Consider the following 19,972-nt stretch of genomic DNA (forward strand, 5'->3'; position numbering starts at 1 on the left):
AGCTCAGGACCATCTTTCAGTGGGTCCAGTGTATCACCAAAGCCATCCTATAGTTGTTTGCCTAGTTCAGAATGCATTATTAGAAAAGACAGGCTCAGCAACTGGCAACACTTCCACAATGGTTCCCTGATGCATGGAATGAGGGCTATTATGGTAAGAAGGACCAAATGGAAGCCATTAGATCTGTCTCTACTTTAAAAAAAGAAAACAAAAACACGAAACTAAAAGCAATAGTAATTCTTGGAGGAAATGCAGAGTCTAGCACACTTGAAGGGAATTATAAGACAAGGGGCTGTGATTTTACCACAATGACAATGAACAGTCATAAACTTAATCAGGTGTTGAGTCCAATTTTAGCTGTTTTTCTAGATGTAGTTTTGTTGCAGAAGAAAAACCAAAGTATCTTCAATAGGCAGCTCTATGCGTTTACCTTCCTACCATTAATAAAGGCCTTGGAGGTTGATGGTCATCTGAAAAGGCAGCAAAGTATCCGTACTGTGCTGCCTCCTGGACCTATCGGTTCCCATGTCTCAGTCATATCTAATCACAAAGACTTTGTCTGCCTTTCCCTTCTGGGGGATGTGACACTGATCCATTACATTTGTGATATGGTGAAGAGAAAGTAGCAATGACTCTAGACACATTGATAATGTATTTGTATGCCACAGAGTGGAGATGAATCCCATAGAAACTTGAGGACTTCTACTTTGGTGAGATTGTTTAGAAATTTAATAAAGTAAAGATCAACTTGTTGCATCCAGCTCTTCCTATTGTCAATAAAGAGGCATAATGCCTACTGGGCCTACTTGACTTTTAGTATTTCGGTATGCTATTTTGAATCATTTACTAACTGACCTGAAAAGTTGCCTATTGAGTAGGTTCTAAAACAGGTCAAGCTGCTGTGCAAGCTGTTCTGCTCATTGGACCATGTGACTCAGAAGATACGATGGTACTTGAAATATGACTGCCTCATAAGGATTCTGTTGGGAGCCTTTGGCAGAATGCTATAGGTGAATCATAGCACAGATCCTTAAATGTTTTTAGCAAAGTGGTACCATCTGCTGAGGATAACTCTTACCTTCTAAAGGAATAACTTTTGCCTTCCTATTGGGCCTTAGAGACTAAACCATTGACTGTGAGCCACCAAGTTACCATGTGCCATGAGCTACCCATTGTGAACTGGGTTTTATCTGAATTGCCAACCTTACTAAATAGAGTCCTATCTATGAGATCAGATTGAAGCACATCCTAAAGTCACTCATGTGGAAGTAGCTGAGATACCCATGCCAGACTAGGGCTAAGGCCCCACCACATCCATGCATTCGTTGGGAGTTCTTCTCATTGGGTGACTAAGGAAGAAAATGCTTAAGACTGATGTACAAATCATTCTTCATGACATGTAGGTACAACTCAAATAAGATAGCTGTAGCTGTACAACACCACATTGGTACAGTTCTGACAGAAGTGGCAAAAGTGGGCACTACGTTGAGGGGAAGGTGGTTGCTCATTTTGCCTGGAATGACAGCTGGCTAGATATGTGAGCCTAAAGGTTACGGGCTCTGGCTAAAGGTTTGGCTATGTGATCGGAGACTTGGTGGTACTGGAAAGCTGGTATGTGTGTAAGAAGTGTTTGCACAAACCTCTTTAAATGTGCCCAGAAAATCTGTGTCCCATATGGGTATTCACCCCAGGGTGACTCCAAAAAGGACCAGTGAATGGATCGGTTGCCTGGATGTCAGTCTCCAATCATTCCTGTTACTCATTGTCCAATGGGTTCATGAACAAATGGCCATGAAATCAAAGACAGAAGTTAATGCCGAGCACAGCAACATGAAGATTTATTCACTAAGGCCTATTTGTATCACTATAATCACTAGTGAATACTTAATCACCAGCTACCTGGAGGTGGTTAATTACACTGATCTGCTTTCCTCATGAAAGGGATAATAGAACTTGGTTCGTACTAGATGTGGAATTTGTTTTTTGTGCTTGCACTGTTTCCACCAACATTATCAGTTGTGAACTGTCAGACTACTGTCTCCCTGTAGAGCACATGGGCAGCCAAGATGGCGCTGGGAGAGGGTTGAGTGGGCAGAGCCCAATTGACCTGCCGATCAGTGCCTAACCAGCCTGTGAAGGCTCAGGTGAATGATAGGGTGTGACCTTGACAGTGATTGGTTCCTCTTCCTCCCTTACCATGCCACCCACCCTTTTTGTCTTTAAAAGGGGCTGCTCTCTGTTAATAAATGAGTTTTCTACCTGCTGGATTTGGCTCCCCGCTGTGTCTGATTGTCTCCCGGGCTGAGGGAGGCTGGGGAATGGGGCGAGCACCTCACTTAGCTTTCCTCGACCCCGTCTTTTGTGGGACTGAGGAAGACCCAACATCTCCCAAAACATGGTATTTGCTCAGCATCACTTTTAGACCACAGAAGACACTTAACAGCTAACATGGGGACGCTGTGGGCTCATGCTCCTGGAATTCACTGGTGTCACTGTATCAGTCATAGTTGAGAAACAACTGATGAAATGGAGCAGTATAAAGTAGTCTTTTGAAGGCTTGGTATTGGCATCACCTGGGTGGTAACACATTGTGGGGCTGGGGCAATGTCCTATTTGGATAATGCTCTAAAATCCTATTAATTATGGTGAGTGCTCTTTTTCTGGATTCACTAGTCTAGGAATCAAGGGAGCAGAAATAAGAGCTGTTGCTTTTACTAGTCACACCAGAGACCCATTGCTACAATTTTAGTTTCTTATCTCTACTTTAGCCCATGCTGGCCTACAAGTCTTACATCCTAAAGGATGTAAAGGGCTAAAGGTTTCCACCAGCAACACAATGAGTCCACTGAACCAGAAATTGAAATTGCCACTTGGCTATTTGCAAATGTCACTGAGTCAACAGACAAAAAAGGGAGTTGCTCTCCTGGCAGTGATGAGTGATATTGATTATCAGGGGAAAATCAAGCTGCTACCACACTGATGGATACAATTAGAATTCAGGAGATCTTCTAAGTGATTTTAGTGAATTATATTTTGTGATTATTAAGTCAATGGAGAGTTACAACAACTTCCAATTCAAGTAGGACTGTGAATGACCCAAATCTCTTAGGAATAAAGATCTAGAATCAGACAAGGACCCATGGATAACCAGATGTAGAATAGACAATCCTAACAAGAGTAACTTTTCCATATATAGTGTACTCAAACTTTGTGCTTGGTAGGCAAGGTGCTCTACCACTTGAGCCACAACTTTAGCCCAGCTTTTTGCTGATCATTTCAGATATTGAGTCTAGCAAATTTTTCTTCCTGAGCTGGCTTCCAGATCACAGCCTCCTGAGTATCTTGGATTACAGACACAAGCTACGAGTATCCAGCTAAGTAGATTTTTGTTGTCCTTTTATTGTGAATTTCAAAATTTCATTGAACAATAAGTGTGCTGGATATGGTGGTACATGCCTATAATCCTAGTACTCAGAGGCTGAGGCAGGAGAATTGTAAGTTTGAGGCCAGCCTGGATTTTGTAATAAGGTTGGTTTCGATCTACATATCTTTTTTTTGGGGGGGGGGTCCGGTAGTGGGGCCTGAACTCTGGGCCTGGGCGCTGTCCCTCAGCTCTTCAGCTCAAGGCTAGCGCTCTACCACTTGAGCCACAGCGCCACTTCTGGCTTTTTGCTTTTTGTTTATGTGGTGCTGAGGAATCGAACCCAGGGCCTCAGGCATGCAAGGCAAGCACTCTACCACTGAGCCACCTTCCCAGCCCCTCAATCTACATATCTTTTTATCTCTTTATCATGTCTATTTATCTATCTGTGTGTATATTTGTATATATACGTGAGTATATATATATAGTTAAATTGTCTAAAAACTTTAAATAATAAATATATATCTGTATATGTGATCTGACATACGCTTTATGAATACTGCTTTTCAGTTTGCAAACATTTTCTCTATGGCTTAATACAGGATCAATTATTGTAATTGTTTCCATATGTTTCAGAACAATGTGTAATCTCTGTTGAGTGCAAAGTTCTATGTAATTTTCAAAGTCTCTATATACTTGGTTAATTTTGTTTATTTTATCTGTTTCCAAAGGGTTTATTAATTTCTGATATGATAGTCCATTTCTCCTTGGCAAATATGAAAAATATTTTTGTGTTATGTGTGTGCATGTATGAATTTGTATATGCATATGCGCTGGTACTGGGGCTTAACTCAGACCTTAAGTCCTCAAAGGCTTTTTTACTTATAGCTAGTGCTCTACTACCTGAACTATACCTCCATTTATTGGAAATAAAAGACTTTCAGACTTGCCTGCCTGGGCTGGCTTTGAACCCTAATACTCAGATCTCAGCTTCCTGAATAACCTGGAGTATAGGCATGAGCCACTGATGCTTGGCATGCTTTACACATTTTCTAAACTATATTGTCAGGTGCATTAACTTTCATGGCTAATACAACTTTTTTTTTTTTAACCAGTCCTGGGGCTGAACTTAGGCCTGAGCACTGTCCCTGAGCTCTTTTTGCTCAAGGCTACCACTCTACCACTTGAGCCACAGTGCCACTTCTGCCTTTTTCTGTTTATGTGATACTGAGGAATCGAACCCAGGGCTTCATGCATGCTACTCTACTACTAAGCCACATTCTCAGCCCTGAGTACAGCTTTTTGATAGAGTATATAGTTTACAAGTATACAACATCCATTTTTTAGAGTTTCTATAGCACATTAATATTGCCATTCCTATTAATAATTGAGATAAAATATGAAGTCTTTTGTCTCATGCCTGACATTACTAAGCAGATAACAAATAGTAGCTGCTGTTATTATTGCTATTATTATTTTTCTGTTTCCCATTGTGCAGGTTATCTAGTCTTCTTGGGAGACACAAAAAGAGAAGACAGGATTGAAGTTTGCAGACAGAATAATCACCTCTTTGGTACTATATAAAGATACTTATCCCTCAAACGAGGTGAGGGAAACTCCAGGAAAAAGAGGCCCCAGGCTTGGACAAATCACCAGGAAGTTTTCCAAAAGAGGTCTCCTAGGCAGCCAAGAGAATACAACAGAAACAGATTTCTTATTGGATCTTGGCCTTTGTGCTTTAGAGGACCCACTGAAACAAGGAGGGGAAAAGCAAAACAAGGCCAAAGCCAGTAGTAGCTATTTTCCTGGATGGTCAGGATTAAGTCTTAAGAGATTCTTTTGTTCTTGGGTTCATGAAGGTCGATAAAGGTCATTTTTATAGCAGTGATATTCCCTACAGCCACTGGAATTCTCAGTGCTGCTCAAGCTGGAAATGCTTGACATTCTGGTCTCATTGCCCCATGCCCTCTACCTTCATGTCTTAGGTTTGCTCTGTAGTTGGGCCCCTCTTTCTGTCTTATTAGATGGTCTTGCTTCAGTTGTGATGTCCATTATTGATTGCTAGTGTATGCTCAGTGTGGGGGGCATCTGTGACTGTATGTCTATCTTTGGAAACAAAACTCAAGGTAGTCTTGCTAACTGGCCTCTTTGATTACTTTAAATCTCTTGACTTTCAAATTCTTTCCTTCACTGCCTGTAATTCTTCACTTCTCCTTGCATTGTTGCCTGGAAAAAAAAATCATAAAAAGTTAATGCTTGAAAATGCCTTAGAGATTCGTTAGTCTAAGCACTTAATTTCATTCAAGAGGGAAGTTAATTCAGGGAGCTGAATTTATGTCCCAAATCACACAACTAATGAGAGGCAAAGCGGGATTACAGTGCAAGGAAAAGTCTTGAGGGCCAAGTACAGTTGTGCATGTCTGTCATCCCTGCTATGAGGAGGTGAAGACTGGGATGAATAGAGGAGAGTTTAAGGCCAGTATGCTAAAAAAAAAAATTATCAGGATTCCATCTCAATAAATAAACTGGACTTGGTGATGCATGCCTGTCATCCTAGCTTCCTAGGAAGCCAAAGCTAAGAAGACTGAAGCCCAAGGCTCAGTCTTCTTCTTAAGGACAGGGTATGGGATTGGCAAAAACATGAGAACCTGTCTAAGAAATAATGAAAGTAAGAAAGGGCGGGAGGCATGCCTCAAATACTCCTGTCTAGATATCTTGACAACAACAACAAACAAGACTGATAGTGGGATGGCAGCAAATCAAAATGTTTTGGGTCTCCAGGGAGCTAGATCTCAGAATGAGCTAGAGTAGACTACCAGGAAGAGCCTTCTTAGAGCAGCTAAATCACAAGGGGTTCAAGGTAGATGGGACAGCAGGCACCAAACACACCCAGCATCTAATGTTCTGACCCTGATACACGAAGTATTATGGAGAGTTAAGCCCAAGTCCCACACTAGCACGGCGACGTCAGCTCGTATTTGAATAGTGTTCAAAATCTTTCATACAGCTCATAAATTCGCTCGATGAGAAGCAGCTATCGGTATTAACAGTAATAAATGGAAGACAAAATCCAGGACAAGGAAAATGTATAGAAACACAAAACCATAAAATATCCTTGGGCATGTGGTAGATATTGCTGCTTGTCAGTTCATCTTCATCCCCGACTCATTTCTCCATCCTAACAACACCGAAATTTTTCTCAGCTTTCTCTGCTGTCAGCACTTTGTCTGTTGTAGTGGCCCCACATCCATGAGCCTATCCCCCAGTTTTAGGAATGGGACTGATTGGTTTAGATGTAATCCCACCTCCTTGACAGTGATTGGTTTGAGAATAAACATATGATACTAATTGGGCCACTGAGATGCAATAGACAGAAAAGCTGTAAATGGGGCGTAGGGTTCCCAGATTACCTTTCCTCCCTCTTCTGGGAGAGCAGGAGAAACCTTTTTGTGTCTTTTCCCACTAGATGGGACTGAAGAACCAAGCACTTCTGGTTGCTACCAGAACACAGGCAAGCCAACTACAGAAGACAGAAAGCTGGAAACAATGGTTAGGGACAGACGATGTGGATGTGTGGGCCACTGTTGTGGGAGCAACACAATAACCCACATGGAGAGGGGATGGTAGCCTTGGGGGAAAGAGACCATTAGGAGAACAACAGATAAAAACTGACTGTGGGGCTGAGGGCGAAGGAATCAAGTAATTCTGACCAAGTGAGTGGATGTAGATTGTGCATTCTGCCTTAGATCTATGGAACTTCAGAGATTTGTGAGATAGTTCAGCACAAATAGGGAAAAGGCTTGAATCTCAGAGGGAGGGCTAATCCTGAAAACCTTGGAAGTCCAGACATGCATGCTGCAAGTTAAGGTTCCTGAGCAGATGAAATCCTAAGATTAGATCACAGAGGAAGTCCAGAACATCGTCTACAGAGTCCCAAATTTAAGGGACAGAAATGATGTCAGACAAGGTCCTAAGAAGCAGAAGAGCCAGGAAGGCGCGATACCTAGAAAGCATGGTGTCGCTGAGCCAGGGGAGTACTGCTTCTAGGGGAAGCAGTTAATGGAATTGCTGTCTTAATTAGGATAATTACAATCTTGCTCTCATAAGACTCTTGGGAGGATTAAGTGAGATAACATATACAAAAAATTAGTAATTCATAGAGGCTTATAAATGTGAGTAAGTCTATTTAGCAGGGGATGGAGAGGGTCTGAGTTAAAGGCTTGGCAGGGCAAGACCTGAATGCCCTTCCCGAAGTAGTGTCCCAGGACCTAATACATCTAAGTCTCTTCCAAAGTCACTTTCTAGCATCTCATTCAGCAAAGCAGACTTACAGTGGTTATCAAAATTCAGGGTCAGGCAACCTCCGATTGGGTGCAGTAAAATTTTTGGAATCAGGAAACATTGGTTCTTTAAAAGACAAACAAATTCTATCAGCTTTAACTTTGCTTAAAAATCCCTTCTAGGGAAGACCTACAAAACCATCTCATCCCATACTAATGTAAATCCCAGGAGAAGCTACCACAGTAATGCATGGAGACAGTTCAGTGTGATTATGTTATCAGATCCTGTGTGTTTTTGACTTCAGGAAGACACCCCAGGCCAGAAGGAGTGAGGAGGGGAGAGGGGAAGGCTTCCCAGAGGCTGGAAACACCCAAAGGCAAATTTCACTGACTTCTCAGTTTCACAATTTTGCTTCAGGCAGGATCTGTTTATTACCATATCTTTCTAGAAAAAAGGGAATACAGCTTTTGAGCGAATGTATATTTTATCCATTCAGGGTGGCTGGTGCCAGCTCTCCCTGTGTCAGAAACCATACTTCTCTCTTGTGAATTCCCCAGGAATGTAGGAGACCTCATGTCAGTGAAGTGTCAGTGAAGTGGCTGGCCCCATGGATGTACTGAACCAGTGTGTAATCTCTAATGGTGGACTTTAGGAATGGTGCACCTGGAAGTAGTCCTGGGAAACTGGCACCCTCTCCACCCCAGCCCCACCAACCATTTCACTTGCCCCATAAGCACTCAGGTACGCCCTAAATTGTTGCTAGTAATTCTATCTGGTGGACAGGTCCCAAGTTGGAATCCCCAGAACAGAACAGAGGTCTACATGGTCAATGATCCTTTCTCTCTTGACATAAGAACAGTAAGGACTGGCAGTACTGTGACTGAAGACTGGTAAGTGCATAGCCCAGTCTGGTGGCATCACTGCATAGCAACTGATTGCCCTTGGCACGAGGGCCAAGAAGCCCCTCTGAGGTTGGAAGGTTCATCGGCTGTGCCCTTTGTCAGGTCTATGAGACTATTTCTGTTGGTCACAGTCATCTGTACCATCAGGCATTTAGAAGTCAATATGGACGTGTTCCTTGCCTAGGGACCATTTATTCTCTTGCAGTATGAAACCCACAGAGCTATTACAAGAGGTTCTGAATAATTGACTGGATTCAACTCAACTGGCTTGTGCTTTCGAACTCCTGGTATGTGTATTCTGATTGGAGTCAGAACATGGACGCCCTCAAGGGTCTTAGCACCTCCAGTTGAAGGAAGTCGAGCTCAACCCTCACCCTTCCCCCAAGGCCACAGTGGTCTTCTCACATGCCTTCCTCACTGCCCTCCCACAGACTGCTGAAGAAGCTCCAGGGGGTCTCGGTTTACCCTGGTTGCTGGTCCACTTCCTGCCCAAACCCATTCTGGTAAGCAGATGCTGTGGCTGTCTTCTAAGTACTGTCTGCCTTAAAGGTTGCTAAGGGACAGCAGGAAAAGAGCCTCTGCTTTTTCCTTGCCAAGAGCAATGTCATACCACTCTGGCATGAAACCTACCTACCTACCATCAGACATTACATCGTGTAATACTAATGTCAACGTGGCCTACACCTGTTTGTCACACTCTTGCTCTACCTACCAACCAGGCTCCCAACCTCTAGCTAGGTCTAGAACCATAGTACAATGGGTCAGCCTCCTGTCCCCAATTTTAGTGAACCTATCTAGAATTTTCATCAGTCCTCTCCCATTTTCATTATAGATCCATGGTGTTTCCTGGGCTATGCTACAAGGGAATAAGAAAGGGGGAAATAAGGACTGAGGGTATGGCTGTTCTGGTAGAACACCTTCCTGGCAAGGGCAAGGTCCTGAGTTCAAATGCCAGTATCCAGAGAGTGAGAGGATAAATGCAAGACAATGTATACACAAGCACACAATTGTGCAATGGTTTGGTACAAGGGGCACACAAAGAATAAAGTAAAGAAGGCAAGTAGGTATCCTGCCGTGTAGTACAGTAAAAGAGGTTATTGTCCACTCATGAGAGCATGTTGTTTGTCTTCATGTAGAAGGAAGCTAAGAAAAATGGAAGCAAGGATAGTAAAAGACTGAGATACTTGAGTCACCTAGACCAGAAATCTAGTATTAAAGCAAAAAATGAAGGGTAAAGATGCAAAGATTGAGTATGGCATAGAAGGTATTATTACCCCACATGGTAGCTAATCTAGTAGAGTTAGATTCTGGGGCATGACATTTCCTAAAGTCACAGGTCATTGTATTCCATGAATACAAAGTCTCTGAAAGTTGCTGCTGGCCTTCTTAAGTAGAGATGGGCCAAGAGGCATTCTGCCATGTGTATAAAGGACTTCCCTCTTATCCTTTGGGGTAATGGCTCTTGGTGCTTTCCCACCTCCACCATTGTCTATACTAAACATTCTCCATCACTATGCTTGGGTTGAAGTCCTATCTCTGTATCCTGTCTTGCAATTTGTGAGCTGGAGGGCAGTTCCTATATCTTATTTTCCCATGTATGTTCAGAAATCATTGTAATTGACATGCAACAGATAATAAACAAAAATGAATATATGAAGACCTATAGGAGTTCTGTCACAAATCATTCATTCATAATGTGAACTAATGGATGTGTGCATATTAAGCCAAGATCCCTTTGAAACCAAGGATCTAAATTATATGTCTTTAGTCTATCAGTGATCCTAGAGGGTTATGGTAGGTAATTTTTCCTATAGAATGAATAAAGTTTGGGTCCCCCCCCCTCGTTAGCCTTATTTCAGCCTGCTTTGTTTATCAAGTAACTGAGTATTCAGTTGTGTCTCATGAGTTCTTGTATATTCATTTTCGGGGGAAATTGGGAGACTATATTCACAAATGGAAAAAGAATTTTCCTGTGTCTTTTCTTTTTGGCACATGAAGAAACAAACTGTTCTGACAAACTCAGTATCTTTTGCTTTGCCGACTGTCTTGCCCAATATTTACCTTTAACAATTTCACAGCAGTTATTTTTTTTCTCACACAAAGGAATACATTTCTTCACATTTAAGAGGCACAAATTGTTGCTCCTACTTTCAAAAGAGATGTGTTGTTTCCAGATTTAGAAAGACACTTGCAGCTGCCAAGCTCTGTCAGACCCTGTCTTGGCTTAACTAGGAATGTTTCTGTTTTTGTTAGGCAAAGGGGGGGGAGTAAAACTCTCAAATTATTTGTCTTTCAGTTTGGTATAGAGGCCAAATGATTCAGTTCCATGAAAATGTGGAGACAAGAGTTTGGGTTGAGGACTCAATGACCAAGTACTGTGAATAGCTTTGCACAGGTTGGGTAAGGTTTGGGCCTGTTTCCTTGTCTGTACCATGAAGAGGTTGAACTCTATAGTCTTCAGGGTTTTTGTTTTTTGTTTGTTTGTTTGTTTGCTTTTGTTAATCATGAGGCTTGAACTCTGGGCCTGGGCACTATCCCTCAGCTCTTGAGCTCAAGGCAAGCGCTCTATCATTTGAGCCACAGCGCCACTTCGTTTTCTGAGTGGTTTATTGGAGATAAGAGTCTCCTGCCCAGGCTGGCTTTGAACCGTGATCCTCAGATCTCAGCCTCCTGAGTAGCTAGGATTACAGGCATGAGCCACCAGTGCCCAGCTGTCTTTTTTTTTTTTTAAGGCACAAGCTTGTACTGGGGCTTCTATTCAAGGTCTTGTCTTCTTGCTTGGCATTTTCACTCAAAGATGGTGCTCTACCATTTGAGCCACACTTCTACTTCCCTGTTCTGGTTCTAAACTGTTGATTCAATGCATTATTCTCTTCCATTTTTACTTAGTTTGCAGTATATTAAAATCATCTCCAAAAGAGGCAGATTATATTTAAGTGGGCCTGGATAATAGGAATGTTGTTAGACATATTTTGACTCTTTGTTGAGGCATGCGGATAACAAGTAGTTAATACTGTGGCACCATAAGTGAAGCCATCTTGGATCTGGGAGGAGAGACTTCCTAGCTTTGAAATCAAGTGCTTTTAGGAAAGATATGAACTGAGGTATATACCACGTGGCTACTGTGAAACGGCTACTGCCTGGTCCCCTAGGTTCCATGGCATTTCTAGGCAGAGAAGAATTTTGGAATCAAATCAAATCAATTTGAGGCTGGCCTGAACGAAAAGCACAAGATTGAATCTGAAAAATAACGAAAGCAAAAAAGAGTGAGGCTATGACTCAAATGGGAGAGCCCCTACCTAAGCGAGCTGGGGACCCTGAATTCAAAGCCCAATAGCAAAAGAAAACAATAAAATAGATCTGTGACACTGATGTCAAGGGGGATGAATGGGAAGACAGGTATTACATCCTCCTGTTCTTTCAGATCCCACCGCCAAATTGGCAGTGAGTCTCAAATTCAGTGGTTATTCCTGAAATGCACAAGACTAGCCAGCAGTAGACCATGCCTTTGGTGACAATGTGGACACACTGAGGTAAAGTCTTACTGCCATGGACCTAAACTTTCATGGCATTTCTTCTTCTACTCTTTCTAATCCTCCTCCTTTTTCTCCCCCTACTTCTTCTTCTTCTCTTGTTCCTTTTGTGCTGAGTGTTAAACCTAGGGTCTCATGTAAGCCCTCTACTGCTAAGCTCCACCCTAAGTCCCTCGTAGTATTTCTTTTTGTAGAAGATTCCAATGGATTCTCAGTCTTTCGCAGCCTACAGGGAAGACTCGCTGTGACAGTGGTGCATGGAGAATGGTTCCCTTGGGCTCTCACACAATGGACTGTGTTTAAGTGACCTTGGTAAGTAAGCACCTGTGTGTTCTGAATGTGTTACAAGCAGGAAACCCCAGAGTGAGAGAATATATTTCCTATTCTTGGAGTGAAGGTGCAACACTTTACTGATTTGATTCTGGTAAGAGATGTCTTGTTTCGAACCTCAAGATAGATAACACTCTCATAGAGAACACTCAATAAATGCTTATAAACCTGAGGAGTGAATGAAACAATTCAAACAGAAGCCAGAATAAGAGTTCTGTTAGCCATTAGCTGTTTGTCTGACTCATCCTCTAAAGTAGAGTTGGTGTTACCAACTGGCATAGTTTCCAAAGGGTGGAGGAGGATCCGGACATTTCCTCATCAGGAGGATTTTTTGTTTGTTTGTTTATTTAAGTCGGTCATGGGACTTGAACTCTGGGCCTGGGCGCTGTCCCTCAGCTCTTCAGCTTAAGACTAGTGCTCTACCGCTTGAGCCACAGTGCCACTTCCAGTTTTCTGGTGGTTAATTAGAGATAAGAGTCTCATAGTCTTTTCTGCTTGGGCTGGTTTGAACCATGATCCTCAGATCTCAGCCTCCTGAGTAGCTGGGATTACAGGCATGAGCCGCTGGTACCCAACTCATCAGGAGGTTTTAATTCCATTTGTTCATGCCACCAATCAGAGACCTCCTTTCCTTTCTCTTTCCATCCTCCCTTCCTACACTCCATTCTTCCTACTCTTTATAACCTAATTGGTCCAAATTTTAAAAACAATGAGTGCAAGAAGGAAAGTTAGAATCGAAGGTAACTAGTCCCTTTCTAGATTGAACTGTGCTACTTCCATTTTATATCCCTCTTTGAGCTCCCAGACAGTGAGGAAGCAAAATGCTCTAAGACATGCCATATTTAATAAAGAATTCAGGGAACGGAGTCATTTCAAGTCCTTAGGGTTGTGTGGGCATCCTGCAAAGAGAGTTGCAAGTGCAGGATTTTGCTTCTGGAGGATCTATTCCTGTGTCAAAAGTACTACAAAGTTTAGTGTCTTGAAACAACAGCATTGTATATTTTTCTGTTTGGGGCATTAGGCATTCAGCAGCTCTCAGACAAGAATTATTTTGCTTCTCCTGGCATCTGGTGGGATTCTTCAATGGCATTCAGCTGCAGCTGAACTACAGGGTCCAAGGTGGCTTTGCTCACATTCCAGCACCTTAGCAGGGATGGCTCTGGCTAGAAGGCTGGCTTGGCTGCCCCCTGCTCCCAATCTTTCACCATGTAGTTTCATGACCTTGCCATGTAGAATATCTAGCAGGGCATCCAGATTTGTCAGGTGGCTACTCAGGGTTCCAAAAGAGCAAGGAAGAAGTCACCTGGTTTTTTTAAAAGCCTAGTCCTAGAACTTACATGGTTTCCTTCCATTGTAATCAGTGGTACAATGCTAATCAGTGGTAGGGGGAATGAAGTTCACTTCTCTATAGGATGAAGATCAAAGAATCAATAGCCATCTATAACTCACTACAGAGGCTCACAGGTATATACAACTGGAATTGCCCTCTGCTGAATATCCAGAGGGTGAATGTCTATCTTTCCATATGCCAAAGGATATCAGGCATGGGAACATCAGGTCTCACTGATTTACAGCTCTGACTATTTTGCTGAGATGGAGCAGAGGTTGTGTGCCATTTGATATTACACTAACATCTGCAGGAGATTCTGGTTCTAATAGTGAACGTTAAGAATTTTTAAAGGATAATGACTAGTGTTGGGCTGTTAGATGATTTTCATTTTGATCCCAGAGCCAGGTTTCCTCCTTTTGGCAGAGACAGATCACTGAGCACTTAGCCTAAAGCATTCTTCAGTGTGATCTCAACTCTTTCATTTTCTTGTAAACTGTTAAACCTAACCTGATTATTTGTCCTTTTATTTTGGCAGCTCTCGAGTTTGAACTCAGGACTTTGCTCTTGCTTGACTTTCTTGCTCCATTAGCACCTCACTTGGGCTATGCCTCCAATGTAACTTTTTGGCTGTTATTTTAGAGATTGAGTTTTGAGGACTTTTCTATCTAGGCTGACTTCAAACTGTGAACCTTTGAATCTCAGCCCCCTGAGTGGCTAGGATTACAAATGTGAGGCAATCTCTCCCAACAAAAATTATCAAATGTTAATTATTTTTTGTTATTGATTCCTGGCTCAATCTGACTTTTTTTTTTTTTTTTGCCAGTCATGGTGCCTGAACTCTGGGCCTGGGCGCTGTCCCTCAGCTCTTCAGCTCAAGGCTAGTGCTCTACCACTTGAGCCACAGCACCACTTCCAGCTTTTTCTGCTTATGTGGTGCTGAGGAATCGAGCCCAGGGCCTCATGCATGCAAGGCAAGTGCTCTACCACTGAGCTACCTTCCCAGTCCCTCAATCTGACTTTTGATTTAAAAAATTATTCTATGGGAAGTGGGGCTGTGGCTTAAGTGATAGAGTACTTACTTGCCTTGAGCTGAAGAGCGCAGGGACAGCGCCCAGGCCCAGAGTTCAAGCCCCACGACGAACAAAAAAGATTTAAAAACAATTATTCTATGATGACAACACTGCACATGCTGTCTACCCAGTAACTATGCAAGCTCCATACTCTGGCTTCACTGTGTAGATGAGGGAATGCCAGCTCAGAAAGGCTTAGGCACTAGTTCACACAAAAGGTGACTTACTTATAATTTCGAACTAAGGCCTACTTGGCTTCAAAACTTCTTTCCATGACTTCATGTGAAAATCAAAGAATGGAAAATCAAAGAATCTCCAAAACCATCCTTTAGTGTACTATCTGGGAAAACACACAGCCAATAAGACTGGAATGGACAAGCAGTAAAAAGAGCCACAGCTCACTATTATGCTGTCAGTGGCCCAGTCAAGTTGACATAAAATTAACCATCACAGCTTGCTATGCACCACTGCACTTTTGATCCTGCCTGTACTCAATGAGATGTTCTCAATCTTTTCAAGTCTTTTCTTCTTTCTCAGCTCCACTCTGCCTCTCTTCCTGAGTAGCCCTTCGGGTTCCCGGCAGTCAGCAGCTTGCATTCATGTCTTTAGCCTGTGAATGCACATCTGAGCGTCCCAGCCCCTGAGGACTTCTTTCAATGTTTCCTCAAGAGCCAAGGTATCTGGAAGGATTTAGTCTACTGATCACACACACTATGTGGGTTTTTATTTACTGCGTACCTAGCCATGGTAAATAAACCAATCACATTTCTCTATTTTTATTTGTCAAAGAAGAGCCAATTGTTGACCATATTTACAGTGTTCTTGGTGCCAGAATGGCTACTTAATTCTTCTTAACCTTTTTCTTTTCATACTAAATGTGAAGAAAGCTATTTAATATACTGCACTATTATTTCATATTATACCCAAAGCAGCTGTTTCTAATTTTCTATCAAATGAGAATGAGTGGATGGTTTTCAAAGAAATTCCAACCAAAATTGACTCTCAGAATTTTAAAAACCAACTCCATGGAAGAAACGGAAACTGCTGCTAGGCACAACCTAGGCTCAGGTCCTTCAACGAGTTACTAATTTAAAAGCTTTAAGGAAGAAATTATTCTATTGTAATCAAACTCATTTAGTGCTTGTGCTCATTGCATGAAGCCAATATAACTTTGGTATCAAATTTTGTAGATATTGCACATACACTGCATACTACACAGAAGCATTGCACTTCACATATACACAGCCCACACATTGCACAAATACATAGAAACATATCACACAAGCACCATACATCATACACACACATCACATAGACCACACTCTACACAAATATAAATGTGCCTTACCTTCCACACACATAACTGCTCACAGACAACACACCAACTTACACTGGACGCACATCGTATTCACATATACGTCACATGCTGGACAACTATAAGTATAGCACCCACACAGCCCTTATCCCTCTCTCTCTCCTGCTCCGCATAGACACAAGGAAAATCTTGTATTTAAATGTGTAAAAATCCTAATCAAAATATTAACAAATAAAATTTGATAGTAGCCCATTAGAAATACATTGTGACAAATTTGGACTCATTTCGACATGATTTAGTTTTAGAAAATATTAGTATAATTCACTATATGAATAATCAAAGGGGAAAAAGCCACAATTACCTTCAAAGAGAAAGAAAAGGAATGGAATAAATTTGAACATTCATTCATAATAAAACAACACTCACAAAAGCTAACATTTATTTTGCCCATATTATATAATGGGCATATCTGACATATTTTGTATTATATATTCTTCTTTAGCCCTTTCACCCAATGAAAGAGGTTTTATCCATCACTCTCATTTTGCAATTGAGGATGCTAATAACTAATGAAGTTAAGAATCTTGCATCAGGTCCCATATCTAGGAAGTGGGTCACATATAGCCATTATGTAAAATGTTCTTTATTATTATTTTTTTTTGGTCAGTCATGGGGCTTGATCTCTGGGCCTGTGTGTTGCCCCTCAGCAATTCAGCTTAAGGTGAACTCTCTACCGCTTGAGCCACAGCACCACTTCTGGTTTTCTACTGGTTTATTGGAGATAAGAGTCTCACAGACTTTCCTGCCCAGGCTGGCTTTGAACTGTGATCCTCAGATCTCAGCCTCCTAATTAGCTAGGATGACGGGTGTGAGTCACCGGTGCTGGCTTATGTAAAATGCTTTTAATGACCATGTCAAAATAGGAGTATAAGAATCCTTCCAGCCCAGTTTGGCTTCAAACAGCAATCTTCAGATCTCAGCCCCCTGAGTAGTTAGGATTACAGGTGTGAGCCACTGTCACCTGGTGAGACCCTATCTTAAAAGAGAAAAGGGAGAGAGAAAAAGACAGAGAAATAGAACCAATAAAAGGTATAGATATTGTAAACGAAGAAGCAAAGTTCCAAATTATAGTCACTGCATGTGACAGGACAAGGCACTTGAAACGCCAAGAGAAGTAACTAACTACTAGAAACAATATGAGAATTCAGGGAAGTAGGTAACTGCATATTTAGAACTTTTTAAAAAACCAACAACTTTCTTTCATACAAGAAGCAACCAAATAGAAAATTTACTGGAAGTGTGTTCATTCTTCATCACTGTGATGAAATACCTGACAGAAGATACTTAAAGGAGGAAAAATTTATTTTGACTCATAGTTGCAGATACATACATCCATCACATCTGGCTGGCTCCATTGCTTTAGGCTGTGGTAGTGCAGAAACATCATGGCAGAAAAGGCCTAGTGGAGGAGAGTTGCTCACCTCATGGAAGCCAGGAAGCAAAGAAGGGAATACAACTAAGATATGCCTTTCAAAGGCAAAATCAGTGACCTACTTCCTGCAATAAGACTGCTCATTTAGTTGTAATAGCTCATTTAGTTATGAACTCATTCATGAGTTAACCCACTGATACAGTTAGCACCTTCATGACCTAAGCATCCTCAATAGTACTACCAGTTAGGGCCCAAGCCTTCAAAAATAAGCCTTCTGGGAGGTTATTTCCCATCAAACCCCAAACAGGAAGAAAATAACTTATTCAAAGCAGCAATGAGAAAATAGTTAAGGATATTAATAAGACTATATAAAGTCTTAACTATATGAAGAAAAATGTATAATACTAAGACGCAAAGTTCAGCTGAGTACAATGGCTCAAGCTTGTAATCCTGGCTATTTGCCAGACAGGATAATGGTTCAAGGCTGGCCTAGGCAAAAAGAAGTTCACATGTTCCATCTCAACCAATGGCAAGGTATGGTGGCATACCCCTCTTATCCCAACTATGGGAGGAATTCAGTGGTAGGGTTGATGGTTTAGGCTTGTCAAGCTTAGTGACACAGGGAAGAACAAATAGAAGGATCAGAGCCAAGGCCGGCCTACACATGAAATGAGATGCTACCTTAAAAACAACCAATGAAAAAAGGGATTTGAGGTGTGACTTATGTACTAGAGCATGCTGAACAAGCTTGAGAACCTGAGTTCAATCTGTAATATCATAAAAACATAAAAATAAGAATAAAATAAAATTGATGTGAGTTACTGGTGGCTCATACCTGTAACCCAGCAACCCAAAGGCTAAAATCTAAGGATTGCAGTTAGAAGCCAACCCAGGCAGACCAAACTTTGAAACTCCAGACTCTGAGTTCAAGTACCAGCACTGGAACAAGAAAAAAAAATCATAGAAAGACAGTTTCATTGTGTGTGTGTGTGTGTGTGTTGTGCTTGAATTCTGGGCCTGGGCGTTGTCCCTCAGATCTTCAAGTCAAGGCTAGCTTGAGCTTCAGTACCATTTCCAATCTTCTGGTAGTTTATTAGAGATAAGAGTCTCAGGGACTTTCCTGCCTAGGCTGGCTTTGAACTATGATCCTGGGTAGCTAGGATTACAGGCGTGAGCCACCATGCCCAGCGAACAGTTCTATTTTTTTTCTTTTTGGTGACAGTCCGGGGCTTGAACTCAGGGCTGGGCACTGTTCCTGAGCTTCTTTTGCTTAAGTCTAGCATTCTACCACATGAGCCACAACACCACTTCTGCCTTTTTCTGTTTATGTGGTACTAAGGAACTGAACCCAGGGCTTCGTGCATACTAGGCAAGCACTCTACCACTAAGCCACATTCCCAGTCCAATAGTTGCATTTTTAAATAGATAAAAACATGTAAAATGACAATTCTCTCTTCATTATAAACAACAATATTCTATCAAAATGCTAACATAATATTTTTAAGAACTTAACAAAAAATAGATAATCTTTTAGAGGAACAAACTTGTGAGATTAGTCAGTAAAATTATGGAGGGAAACAAACCCTAGTAAGAATAAGGGTGTATTACAAAGTTATAGGAACTATTCACTGCAGTTACACCTCAGCAAGTCACTGGCAGAACAATGGAATGAAAAGATAGCCCAGAAATGGACCTTCAAACAGGTTGCAAATTGTATATCATGTAGCATAGGATATAGGTCTCATTTCTAGTGTGAGGAAAAATAACTCAATAAATGGTCTTGTGACATTGATAGCCATTTAGAAAGAGAACAGTGAATCATCACTTTTTCCCTACACTAAAAATGTTTCAAAGGGATGAAAAAAATGAGTAGATAAATGAAGCCATAATTGAAATTAGAAGAAAATGTGGATACAGTGGACACTTGGTATTTGTGGGTATATTGATCCATGGAGACTGAGAGACAGTTAAAAACCACAAATGCTCAAGATACCTAGGGTTCAGTATTCTTAAAACTATTCAAATTTATCTCTACCACATGTACATGTTAGTACTTCTCACCCCAAACTAGATTTATTTTATATGCTTCATTTTGACTAGTGTCATTGGTTGATTCATTTTCTCCATAAAATTATCCAACTTCCACTAAAGACAGTGCTACCTTTCAACAAATATAAAAATTTCACTTTATCACTCAAATTAAGAACAGTATGTGCCCTTTGGAGCTTTCAAGAAATACCATAACTTTCCCCTTGCTTGGGGGGAGGTACTATTTACTTTTGGGGAGTAATACTTTCACAAGATTAAGGTCAAGAAAACATTCAGCAGATCACACAGAGATTTGAACACAACTGACAACAATGTGGGACTGACTGAGAGTTTCTCCACATCAGCTGAGCGCCAAATGTGCATAGGGGA

The sequence above is a fragment of the Dipodomys ordii genome, unplaced genomic scaffold (assembly GCF_000151885.1).
Source record: "Dipodomys ordii isolate 6190 unplaced genomic scaffold, Dord_2.0 Scaffold37, whole genome shotgun sequence".
NCBI classification, from domain to species: domain Eukaryota; kingdom Metazoa; phylum Chordata; class Mammalia; order Rodentia; family Heteromyidae; genus Dipodomys; species Dipodomys ordii.